The sequence below is a fragment of the Nicotiana sylvestris genome, chromosome 8, assembly GCF_000393655.2.
Source record: "Nicotiana sylvestris chromosome 8, ASM39365v2, whole genome shotgun sequence".
In the NCBI taxonomy this organism is placed as follows: Eukaryota; Viridiplantae; Streptophyta; class Magnoliopsida; order Solanales; family Solanaceae; genus Nicotiana; species Nicotiana sylvestris.
Genome location: NC_091064.1, coordinates 15425187 through 15437328, shown reverse-complemented (window position 1 = coordinate 15437328; position 12142 = coordinate 15425187).

Sequence of the window (12142 nt, the reverse complement as noted above, 5' to 3'; positions counted from 1 at the left end):
TTGAAGTGAAATCAAACAAGTTGGAGCTTTGAAGTCTGAGTAGAAGCCCAAGAAATTAAGCCAGAATCATGTTCAATGGTCGAGAACCAAGTTCGGATATCAAAAAGTGAACACATGAATTTACTTTGAGAAAAAAGCCACTACCACACTGCATGTGGCACGGCAGTGCAAAAATGAACAAGCAAAGTGCTAGCTCTCTGGATTTCCACACTAGCACGCCACATGGGGCTGCGTGGCATGTGGCGTAGCTGTGCAAAATTGTTAGAGTGATTTCCAAGTTCGGCTAGGAAAGGGTAGTTTTGTCCGGGCTTGTTTCTACACAGTATAAATACACCAAAAACACGAATTTTGAGGGACTTTTGGCCTACGGGAGATTGGAGAACCAACCAAGGCAAGAAGACTCAAGAATTCATCAATATTACAACCTGCAATCGATGCAATATGAGAGTTTGTATCGAATCATTAGAATTGATGGTTTCTTTGTTCTTAAACTTATTTGAGATGTATTACTCCATTGTTAAGGAGTAATTTCCATTAGGATGTTGAAATATATGGTATTTTGATAACTTGATTAAGGATTCGATTCTTGATAATTGTTAGAATTAATTGATGGAGTTTTAATTTGCATTTTGAGTTATTTATTGTTTTGCTTAATCGAAAGAGGAGTTTGATATTGAATTTCTTCACATCTTATGGTCTAGTTTAAATTCAGGATTCAAATAGGTAATCAAAAGAGCCTCTTGAATTGTTAATCTAACTAGAAAATAGGCAAATATTCGTGAGAGGTTACCCTTTAGATCATAACCATCATTTGATTGTTGCAATATTTTATCGTGCTTCAATTGGATTAATTACTGAATTAACGTTTAATCGAAAGAGGAATATTAACTTCAAGTGCAATCTGATTATCGGTTGAAGTCGTGAGAATCAACTGTATTATAGAGTGAATTAACTCAAGAATTGGATCCAGGGTCAGTTATCTTTCACCTATCTAGTCAAATAACCTTATCCCTGTCATTGATATTTCTTTGTTGCTCATCTATTGTCTTTTGTGACCAATTGTTATTTGCTTAATTTTTAGTAGTTAACTGTAGTAACAGTCATCAAAGTGTTAATTTTCCTGGATAGTAATCAACTGATAATTATTCGAACACAGAGCGCGGACAATTGGACTAGTGGCATATAAATAAAAGAAGAGAACGCAAATGATCGGGGTAAAAAGTAATAATAGAAGATATTCATACGCAAAGTATTTGTTAACACAACACAGCTACTGCTAAAGGAACTCGCCCTTTGATTTCAAACTCGAAAAATTCAATTCATGATAATATTAAACAACAACAACAACAAAATTAGTGCACGAGATGTTTAGGTACGACGACTATTATTTCGCCGTAACGCCGAGCAATCAAATTTTCTTGTGATAAAACAAATGATAGAAGTGGAGGTGGTTCATTTAACAATTCATCACATTCAATAGCATAATTAATGATACTTTTCCTTGTAGATTAACATCTACATGATTTGCAGCTTTTGAATCATTCTTTGCTTGGCTCAAGGCGTCAATTATTCTCATAAAAACTGCCACATTGTGTATATCTACTCTTAGAACGAAAGTCCTTAGCTCCTGAGATCAGAAAAAGAATCTCCGAACTGGTGTTTTTTGCGCTCTTCATTCCCAAATCGATAGCAATAATTTCGAGTTCAGCAATACTAGCAGTTTTAGAACGAGGATCGGATTGAAAAGCCTTTGTACAAAAAGTTGGATCTTGGGTAAAACTACAAACGCTTGTGATTTGTTCTGCTCTTAATGAAATCACATTCAAAAGGAAAACTAGAAATAAGAGATCGATATTAGAGAGGGAGATGAAAGCCATTTTATGAAGAAAAGAACATGCAACTCTTTTTATTGCAACGAATAAATGGATGATTATCATGGCTTCATTCCCTTCATATACAGACTTGCTCATGCTTTTGAACTGTAGAAAGTTCATTAACAAAATTACAAAAATATTACTACAGTCAGATTTATTTACCTCTTTTAAACAAAAACCTAATTATCCTCCCAAATAAGAAAGATATCTATAATTATTTATTTTATAGGTGAAGAATATGATGACTCGATAGGTCTTTTTGAGTTTTAGCCTTATTTTCGTATTCTGAGACCATGATTTGCTCCGTTTAGCGTTCCTCGATTTGTATGCACAGTTCGTGCCTCATTCTGGAAAGTCATTATGTGAAAAATTGAAGAAAATGTAAATTTTTGCCTTAAAAATGATTTGAGTTGACTACGGTCAAAATTTTATATAAATGGACTCGGATCGATATTTTGACGGTCTTGATGGATCCGTATCATTATTTGGGACTTGGGTACATGCCCAAAATTGAATTCGGAAGTCCCTAACTTGAACGTGATTTGTTGAAAACAAGTAATTTGAAGGGTTAAAGAATTTCGAAGTTTGACCATAGGTTGACTTTATAGGTAACGGGTTAGGATTTCGGTTCCGGGACTTGGTATAGGTTTATTTTACTAGTAATGACTTGTCCATAAAATTTGGTGCAAAACAGAGTTGATTTGACAAGATTCGGACGCTCGGTTGTAAATTTGAAAGTTTTCAAGTTTCTTTAAAAATTTCATGCATTTTGATGTCCGATTCTAGTTCTAGGTGTTATTTTGTTATTTTGCGTGCGAGAGAGTTCGCATGATGTTATTATACTTGTGTGTGTCTTTGCTTTGGAGCCCGAGTGGCTCGCATGAGTTTCGGATAGGCTACGGGCCAATTTTGAACTTAGAGGTTGGAGCTTAAGCTTGTTTTATAATATCTGGTGCGTTGTTCTTCGCGATTGCAACCACCCTCGCAATCGTGAAGGGTAACTTGGGCTGGGGGTGGATTTCTTCATCGCGAACGCGACAAGCTTCTCGCAAACGCATAGGGTTAGGGGGCTTGGGAAGGAACTTGGCTGTTACTCTACGCGAATGCGAGCCCTGGCTCGCAAACTCGAAGGCTATGGGTGATGCCTTCTCGAATGTGTGAGGTACATCATGAAGGTGTAGGCCATTCTGGCTGTTGTGCATCGCAAACGCGACGGTCTTGACACCCAATGACTTAAATATCCCAAAGTCAGGATTAAACTCATTTTTCACCGTTTTCAAGTTTGAGCTCGGTCTAGAGGCGATTTTGAAGAGGTTTTTCATCCCAACTTTATAGGTTAGTAGATTTTAAGTTGTTTCATTCCATTTTCATAAACACCTACTGATTTTAACCTTTAATTTATGCTTTTTCATGGTAGAAATTAGGGATTTAGGTAGGAATTGGAGATTTTGAGAAATTGAGATTTAGATCTCAAATTGAGATTGAATTTCGAAAATAATCATATATTCAAGCTTGGGGTGAATGAATAATTGGGTTTTGGTCTGAATCTCGAGTTTTGACCAAGAGGGCATCGGGTTGACTTTTGTTGACTTTTTTCAAAAACATTAAAGATTTAATCTTTTTCACTTGTGGTAGTTTCTAAAGCTTATTTTAAATTGTTTGAATCATATTTGGTATTGTCAGATTTGATTGGTTTGGAAGCTAATTCTAGAGACAAAGATCTAATTGAGCTTTGATTTGATTGCAGAGCAAGGTAATTGTCGTAGTTAACCTTGACTTGAGGGATTAGGACTTGTTAGTCTATTTGCTACGTGTTTTATGTGTGCGAACAACGTACATGTAAGGTGACGAGTGCTTATACATTGTTATTGGGTTAAAGCATGCGGATGGAACTTGTCTCTTTGTATTTTATTGCTTTGTTAATTCTGATATCGATACTTCGGTTAGATTATTACTTATTTGATTATTCGTTTCATAATTATTGCTTATTTCATAGTTGTTGAATACTTTTGGAAGTTAAAGTTTGGTATTATGGCACAATATTTGACATTAAATTTATTCTCTGCATTATTTATTACTCTAATTCATATCATTATTATATGGTGAGGAAGAGAGTAAAAGTACGAAGGGTGATGTCGTGCCATTTTATTCACTATTATTGCTACATGGTGAGGATGGGGTAGAAGCATAAAGGGTGATGCTGTGCCATTAAATTCATATTATTGCAAGGTGAGGAAGAGAGAAAAAGCACGAAGGCTAATGCCTTGTCATATTCATATTATTGGTTAGACTGATTTGACCGGTATTGACGATTTACTTGGTTATTTCGTTATTTTATACTTGTCATAGATATTATATTTTCCCTTTTTCACATGCCCCCTCTTAATTTGTACCTTATCATTCTCTGTTATTATTGTTGCTTTATATACAGTTGTACGGGTTTATTTACGTAGTTGTCTTATCGTAGTATTGTCACTATCTCGTCGGGGTTAGGCTCGACACTTACGGAGTACATTGTGTCGGTTGTACTCATACTACACTTCTGCACTTCTTCTACAAATACTGGTATTGGTCCTAGCAGAGCGTGAGGTGCGCCAACTCGGATCATTGCATAAGGAGACTTGAGGTAGATCTGCTGGCGACCGAAGACCTTGAAGTCCCCTTCCTTTTCCCACTTTTACTGTTCATTTCTATCGAAATAGTTGCATTTATTTCAGACTTTTGTTTGTATATTTCTAGTTGCTCGTGTACTCGTGACTTCGGATTTCTGGGAGTAGATATTATCACGTGATTTATATCAATACTGTGTTAGACTGGATTTCTATTTCTCGTTGTACACCACCATTGTATTTTTAACTGTTAAAACTGTCCCAATTCAACATATTCCTTTTTTGCTCCTGCTTGGTAGCAGGCTTGTGTGCGAGCTTTGTCCGGTTTCGATTCCTAAACAATATTGACGATCTCACAAAGATGAAATTTTAGTGAATTGTCATTTACTGATCTCATCTTTTACGGAATTGATCTTCTTTGACTGTACAAGAATATGTGGAGCTCAGCATGTCTGGAAGCACAGGAGAACGTTCGTTTGCTGATAGTTAATTATGTATTAACAGCTAGTACGTTGCGTCGGATCAACATCGGGATTAAAATAAACTGCAAAAGCAACTAAATTGGTTATTTAATTATTTCATGTCGGCTTGCCTAGCTAGTGGATGTTAGGCGCCACCACGATCCCATGGTTGGGATTCCGGGTCATGACAAGCTCTCAAAATAGTAGCCAATTTTTTTTTTTTTTTTGTATATATATGCATTTCTGTATGTTATATTCAAAAAGATATAAATTTTATACACTTTTAGGCTATCAGATGTAAATAAATTTGGTCATGGGTTAAAAGTGATCATTGCGCTAATATAAATCACTTTGAGATTATTTTATATTTTCTTCTCCTTGCACTAAGAAAGAGACAATTTTATCAATCACATTATACGCTGAATATATGAACAATGCTGAAATACTTAGACTTGTTGTAATTTCCTTTCATGGATTCAATTTTTTTTTCTAGAGGTATTAATTTTCAATAGTCTTAAGGTATAAAAACGTATGAAAAATGATTACGAAGTAGAAAGAAAAGTGAGAGAAATTGGTGGTTTTGTTTTTTAAAAGAATATGTTATTATCTGATATTAGTGCTTCAGGAATAGATGATAATACTAGGACTTAGCGAATTTGGTTTTGATTCTTTCTTTTTAAAGTCTATTTTTTTAAGCGATTTTCAATTTTGAATCATCTATTTAGGAGTTAGTGAAGTGCGTGTATAGCTTTTGGAATTGAATATACTATGAATTTTGGAGTTAATAGGATAAGATACTATATTCGCATATAATGCACAAAAACCGTATCTCTTCTACATCTATAAAGTTTTTATAACAAGATCATATGATATGATTATGACCTTGCAGAGCGCGAACAACTTGACTAGTAGTATATAAATAAAAGAAGAGAACGCAAATGATCGGGGTAAAAAGAAGTACTAATAGAAGATATTCATAGGCAAAGTATTTAATTTGTTAACGCAACACCTTTGATTTCAAACTCGAAATTTTCAATTCATGATAATATTTAAAGAACAACAACAACATAACTAGTGCACAAGGAGTTTAGATACGACGGCTATTATTTCACCATAACGCCGAGCAATCAGATTATCTTGGGATAAAACAAAGGATTGAAGTGGAGGTGGTTCATTTAACAATTCATCGCATTCAATTGCATAATTAATTATACATTTTCCTTGTAGATTAACATCTACATGATTTGCAGCTTTTGAATCATTCTTTGCTTGGTTCAATGCGTCAATTATTCCCTCATAAAAACTGCCACATTGCGTATATCTAGTCTTGGAACGAAAGTCCTTGGCTCCTGAGATCAGAAAATGGATCTCCGAACTGTTGTTTTTTGCGCTCTTCATTCCTAAATCGATAGCATGATTTCGAGTTCAGCAACATCAGCAGTTTTAGAACGAGGATCGGATTGAAAAGTCTTTGTACAAAAGGTTGGATCTTGGGTAAAACTACAAATGCTTGTGATTTGGTCTGCTCTTAATGAAATCACATTCAAAAGGAAAACTAGAAAAAAGAAATTGATATAAGAGAGGGAGATGAAAGCCATTTTATGAAGAAAAGAACATACAACTCTTCTTTCTTTTTCTTCTTATTGCAAAGAATAAATGGATGATTATTATGGCTTCATTGCCATCATATATATACTTGCTCATGCATTGGAACTGTAGTAAGTTCATTAATAAAATTACAAATATATTACTACAGTCAGATTTAGTCACCTCTTTTGAGTAAAAACCTAATTATCCTCCCAAATAAGAAAGATCTCTATAATTATTTATTTCTTCTTTTTAGTATAATTTATTAAATGAATGAATAGAATGGATCTTATTGTAATTAGTAAGTTCATCAATAGTATTACAAAGATACTATTAAAAGCAGATTTACTCCACTCTTTTGAGCAAAGAATTGAATTTTCCTCTCTAAGTAAGACAGATCTCTACAACTTTTAGATGTCGCATTTCAAAATGATTAACTATACTAAACCGTATCTCATATCTAATATAGAATTCAAACAAATAAATTGTCACGATTCAAGCCCATGGCACATATTATCTTCTTTGGGCCTAACTCGCATGCATTTGTCTTTCGTGCTACGTCACCTCGAGCTCTCAAAGAGCGCGTATTATGTGAACTAATGTCATGCCTTATAAAGCTTTTCACTTTCCCCTCTTATTCCGATGTGGGTTTCGTCTAAGATAATATGTGCACCCCCTTCTTCAGAAACTTGCCAACTTAAAAGCCTATCAGTCGTGCTTGACCCGTTCTCTTTAGTCCATCCTCTGTCATGGGCATCACATAAATCACAGAAGAAATCTACTTATTGTACTAGTTTATAATAGTTTATTGGTTACAGTGTACCACAGATGTATGTTAAACTTCAACCAGGTTACTCTGTTCTTCGTATTAAAAATAAAAGAAATTGAATAAAATCATTTGATAGTATTGTCATACATTTACATGATACTCCTACCGGGAGAACACAAAATGGCATTGTTGATAGTCTAATAAATTACAATAGTTCCATAAAATAATTTGATATTTGTAAAAAAGATAATGTCTAAGAAATCATTTCCAGTTAAGAGGAGACAGTCATAAGTGTCTAAACCGTTAAATTAATTAATATATCATTAGGGAGCCATTAACATTGAAAATTATAAAACTTATACAGTAATCAACACAGATTGTCAGGGGCATACGTAGAAATTTTTATAAGTGGTGTCAAAATTTATAGAAGAACGAAAATAATAATTTTAATTATTATATTTTTAGAAAAGAAATAGTCTTAGTCTATTGATTTCTTTGAATCTGAAGTAGAATAAAACCAATGAACCAAGAAATTTATGTCAAGTAGTGTCAGTTTTTTGTACTTCTCTCTTTCTTCACAATATTAATACATATATTTAATACAAAATTTTGACGAAGCGATGTCGCGTAATACCGCTTCGATAAGTGTGTATCCACTCCTGCGGATTGTGATTAAAACATACAACAGCAAAAACGCTTGACCCCAAACTACTTGGGATAATTAATTTAATGAAAAATAATTAATGAGATGAAATAATCCAAATTAATCGGTGAAAAGTAATGTAACGATCCGGTCGGTTGTTCTGAGAATTTTAGCCCGTTTTTCCCAATTTTTGCTTCTTGTTGTGTTATTCAGCTGTGTTGAGCTATATCGAGTGGGTAGGTTTGGGTCTGGAGTAGTTTGGAGTGACATGAGACACTTAGTCTCTTAATTAGGAAGCTAAGTCAGAAAAGTCAACCAGAAGTTGACATATGAGTAAATGAATTCGGATTTGGATTTTTATGATTCGATTAGCTTCATTGGGTGATTTTAGACTTAGCAGTTCGTCCGGAATGTAATTTGGAGGTCCGTGGTAGAATTAGGCTTGAATTGGCGAAAGTTGGAAGTTTAGAAGTTCTTAGGCTTGAATCTGAGGTTGATTTGGTGTTTTGGTGTTGTTTTGGGTGTTCCGAAGGTTCGACTAAGTTCGGATAATGATATATGACTTGTAGGAATTATTGGTTGAGGTCCCGAAGGCCTCGGGTGAGTTTCGGATAGATTTGGGTTGTGTATTGAGTATTGAGTGTTAAGTGTTCAGTGTTGAGCGCGAGTGATGAGTGATGGAGTGACATTGCTGTGAGGTTGCATTTACTTTTGTTGTTGCTGCATTTACCTGTTAATTTCTTTGTGGCATTTGTTGGTTTTAAGGAATTTACCTGTTTATTCATGTTTATTGTAAATTGTGAAAATAAATAATTTGACGGTTTTGCTTAGCTCGTCACTGCTGCTCAATTCCTTAGTTATTTCTATTACTACTGAGTCAGTTGTACTCATACTACATCCTGCACTTTATGTGCAAATCCAGGTAAGTTAGAGTGCGGTGATCGTTGAGTTCTGGCTGGCTATCTTTAGAGATTTCAAGGTAGTTGCTAGTGTTTGCAAGACCTTGTTACTCCTCTTGTCATTTCTTCTTTTGGACAGTTAGATAGTTTATATATCTTAGTTTATAGTTTTAGACGCTCATGACAGTGACGCCCTGATGTTTGGGGCTCGTTTCCGTATTTTTCTATATTACATTTAGAGTTGATTTAGTTTATGGAAAATTTAAATGTTGAAATATTTTATTAATTTCTTATAATCGGTTTAGTAGTAATATTTTGGGAAGTAGGCTTGTCATATAACACGATAGGCGCCATCACGACTATGGTTAGATTTTGGGTCGTGGCAAACTGGTATCAAAGCCTAGGTTACATAGGTCTCACGAGTCATGAGCGTGTTTAGTAGAGTCTAGTGGAACGTACAGAGACGTTTGTACTTATCTTCGAGAGGCTACAAAACTTTTAGATAAACTTCACCTTCTTGAATTCTTATCGTGCGATATTGATTCAGCTTGAAGCGTAAATCTTTGAATTCCTTCCACGGATTCGTATGCGCACATAAACGCTCGGTATCAGTTGTGCAAAGACGGCTTGTGATTCCCTAGATGAGGTGTGAGAGGTGATTTCTGTGTGTTGATGTTGGGCCAGTCTGGAGAACTTGAGGCCGGATTTTGACTGTAGCTTGAGCACTGAGGTGTTGATTGTGTGAGTGCGTACTTGTGGACTTATATGTCCGGTAGTGCCCTTATTAGTTAAAATGGTGGCTGGATGGATACGTGATGAGTGTGATGTTACCGTGAGATGAGTTCATATGATTTGAATATGACGAGAAAGATTTGTTTGAGGTGATACAACGATCTGATGGATTTTGGAACAACTCTGGGCACGTTCGAGGACGAACGTTTGTTTAAGAGGGGGAGGATGTAACGACCCGCTCGGTCGTTATGAGAATTTTAGCTCATTTTCCCCAATTTTTGCTTCTTAATGTGTTATTCAGCTGTGTTGAGTTATATCAAGCGGGTAGATTTGGGTGTGGAGTAGTTTGGAGTGAAATGAGACACCTAGTCTCTTAATTAGGAAGCTAAGTTAGAAAAGCCAACCGGAAGTTGGCTTATAAGTAAATGAATTCGGATTTAGATTTTTATGATTCGATTAGCTTCGTTGGGTGATTTTAGACTTAGGAGTGTGTTCGGAATATAATTTGGAGGTCTGTGATAGAATTAGGCTTGAATTGGCGAAAGTTGGAAGTTTAGAAGTTCTTAGGCTTGAATTCGAGGTTGATTTAGTATTGTTTTGGGTGTTCCGAAGGTTCGACTAAGTTCGGGTAGTGATATATGACTTGTTGAAATTATTGGTTGAGGTCCCGAGGGCTTCGGGTGAGTTTCGGATAGGTTTGAGTTGTGTTGCGCTCCTTTTTCTTATGTTTTGACGTCGTTTTTTCAAGTATAAATGATATCATATTGAACAAATGAGCTCCGATTTCTTTTTTGATTGAATCATTAGATCCGTATCATAATTACGGACCCGTAACAGAAAGAATCATCGAATTTGGACATCGTATGAGGATTTTATGATCATTTTACTAAGAATTAGGTTGCCATATTTTTCAGATTAATTACGGAATTGCCACTGACGGCGTAATTAAAAATCTACACTATTTGCAAATATTGAAACCATCATATCTCCTTTATTATAAGGTCCAATTGAGTGTTTAAAAAGTCTAACTTGATTAAAATTTTACAAGGATTCCATTAGAGGAATAAAAAGCGAGTTTCAGGATCGTTTAGTACGAGAAACGTGGTAAAATAGATGGCAGAAAAATATATAAAATAAGGGTTTGTTCATTCGGTCATATTTTGAGTTTGGGAGCTCGGATTTGGGCGATTTTGGAGTCGATTTTCACCATATGGATTGGGGTAAGTGTTCTCTACTAGGTTTTGGTTATATCTCATTAATCCATCCTCGTTTTGGGATTTGATTGATGATTTCAAATTGAAATTGAGGGAGTTAGGACATGAGTTTTTGGAGAGTTTTAGGTAGGAATTTGAGGGACGCAACAGAGTCTGATTTTGATAAATTTAATATGGTTAGACTCGAGAGAGGACGAGGTTTATTATTCTACCCCTTTTTTTACTTGTTTTGAGACGTGGTCCCGGGTGCCAGGATTTGGTCGGTTTCGGATTTTTGGCTTGTTTTTGTAATTTTTATTGTGGAATTCGATTCTCTAGCTATGTTGACAATATTATTCTGATTATGGTTAGATTCGGAGCTTTTGGAGACCGAGTCGAGGGACGAGGACATTCCGGAGTAGGATTTTATGCTGTTGAGGTAAGTAAAAGTTTTAACTCTGGCCTTGGGGGTTTAAACCCGAAGAATTTGATATCATGTGATTGTTCGGAGGTGATACCCGCGCTAGGTAACTGCCGTGTGGGTGTATACCTCGAGGGATTGAGACTTGATCCGTCCTGTGAGGCTGTGAGGCCTAATAACCATTATATGTGTTTATCCATTTACTTGTTGGTGAACTTATCTGCCTTCACGTTAGAGACCTTGTTTAGGCTTCATTCATGCTCACGTTATGTGTACTCAGTCATAGAAATTATTGTACATGTTTACCTCAGTCTCTATTATTTTGTTGATATGTTGTGATACTTGATGTGTGTTGTGTCCCCTTAATTGGCGGTGCATTGTGAGGCTGGAGAGATACATGACTGAGTGAGGCCGAGGGCCTGGTTGTGAGGATATTAATACCATAGCGCGTGAGCTGTCTACGTAGCACGTGAGATGACCGTGCGAGTTCAGGTATTGATACCATAGCGCGTGAGCTGTCCACGTAGCACGTGAGCTGACCGTGCAGATCCAGGTATTGATATATGGCACGTGAGATGTTCGTGCTTAGCTCTTGGGCTTTGGGAGCCCCTCCGGAGTCTGTACACACCCCCAGTGAGCGCAGAGTGTTGAGTGCGAGTGATGAGTGATGGAGTGACATTGCTATGAGGCTACATTTACTTTTGTTGTTGCTGCATTTACCTGTTAATTTCTTTGTGGCATTTGTTGGTTTTATGGAATTTGCCTGTTTATTCATGTTTATTATAAATTGTGAAAATAAATAATTGGACTGTTTTGCTTAGCTCATCACTACTGCTCAATTCCTTAGTTATTTCTGTTACTACTGAGTCGGTTGTACTCATATTAGACCCTGCACTTTATGTGCAGATCCAGGTGAGTTAGAGCACGTCGATCGTTGAGTTCAGGCCGGATATC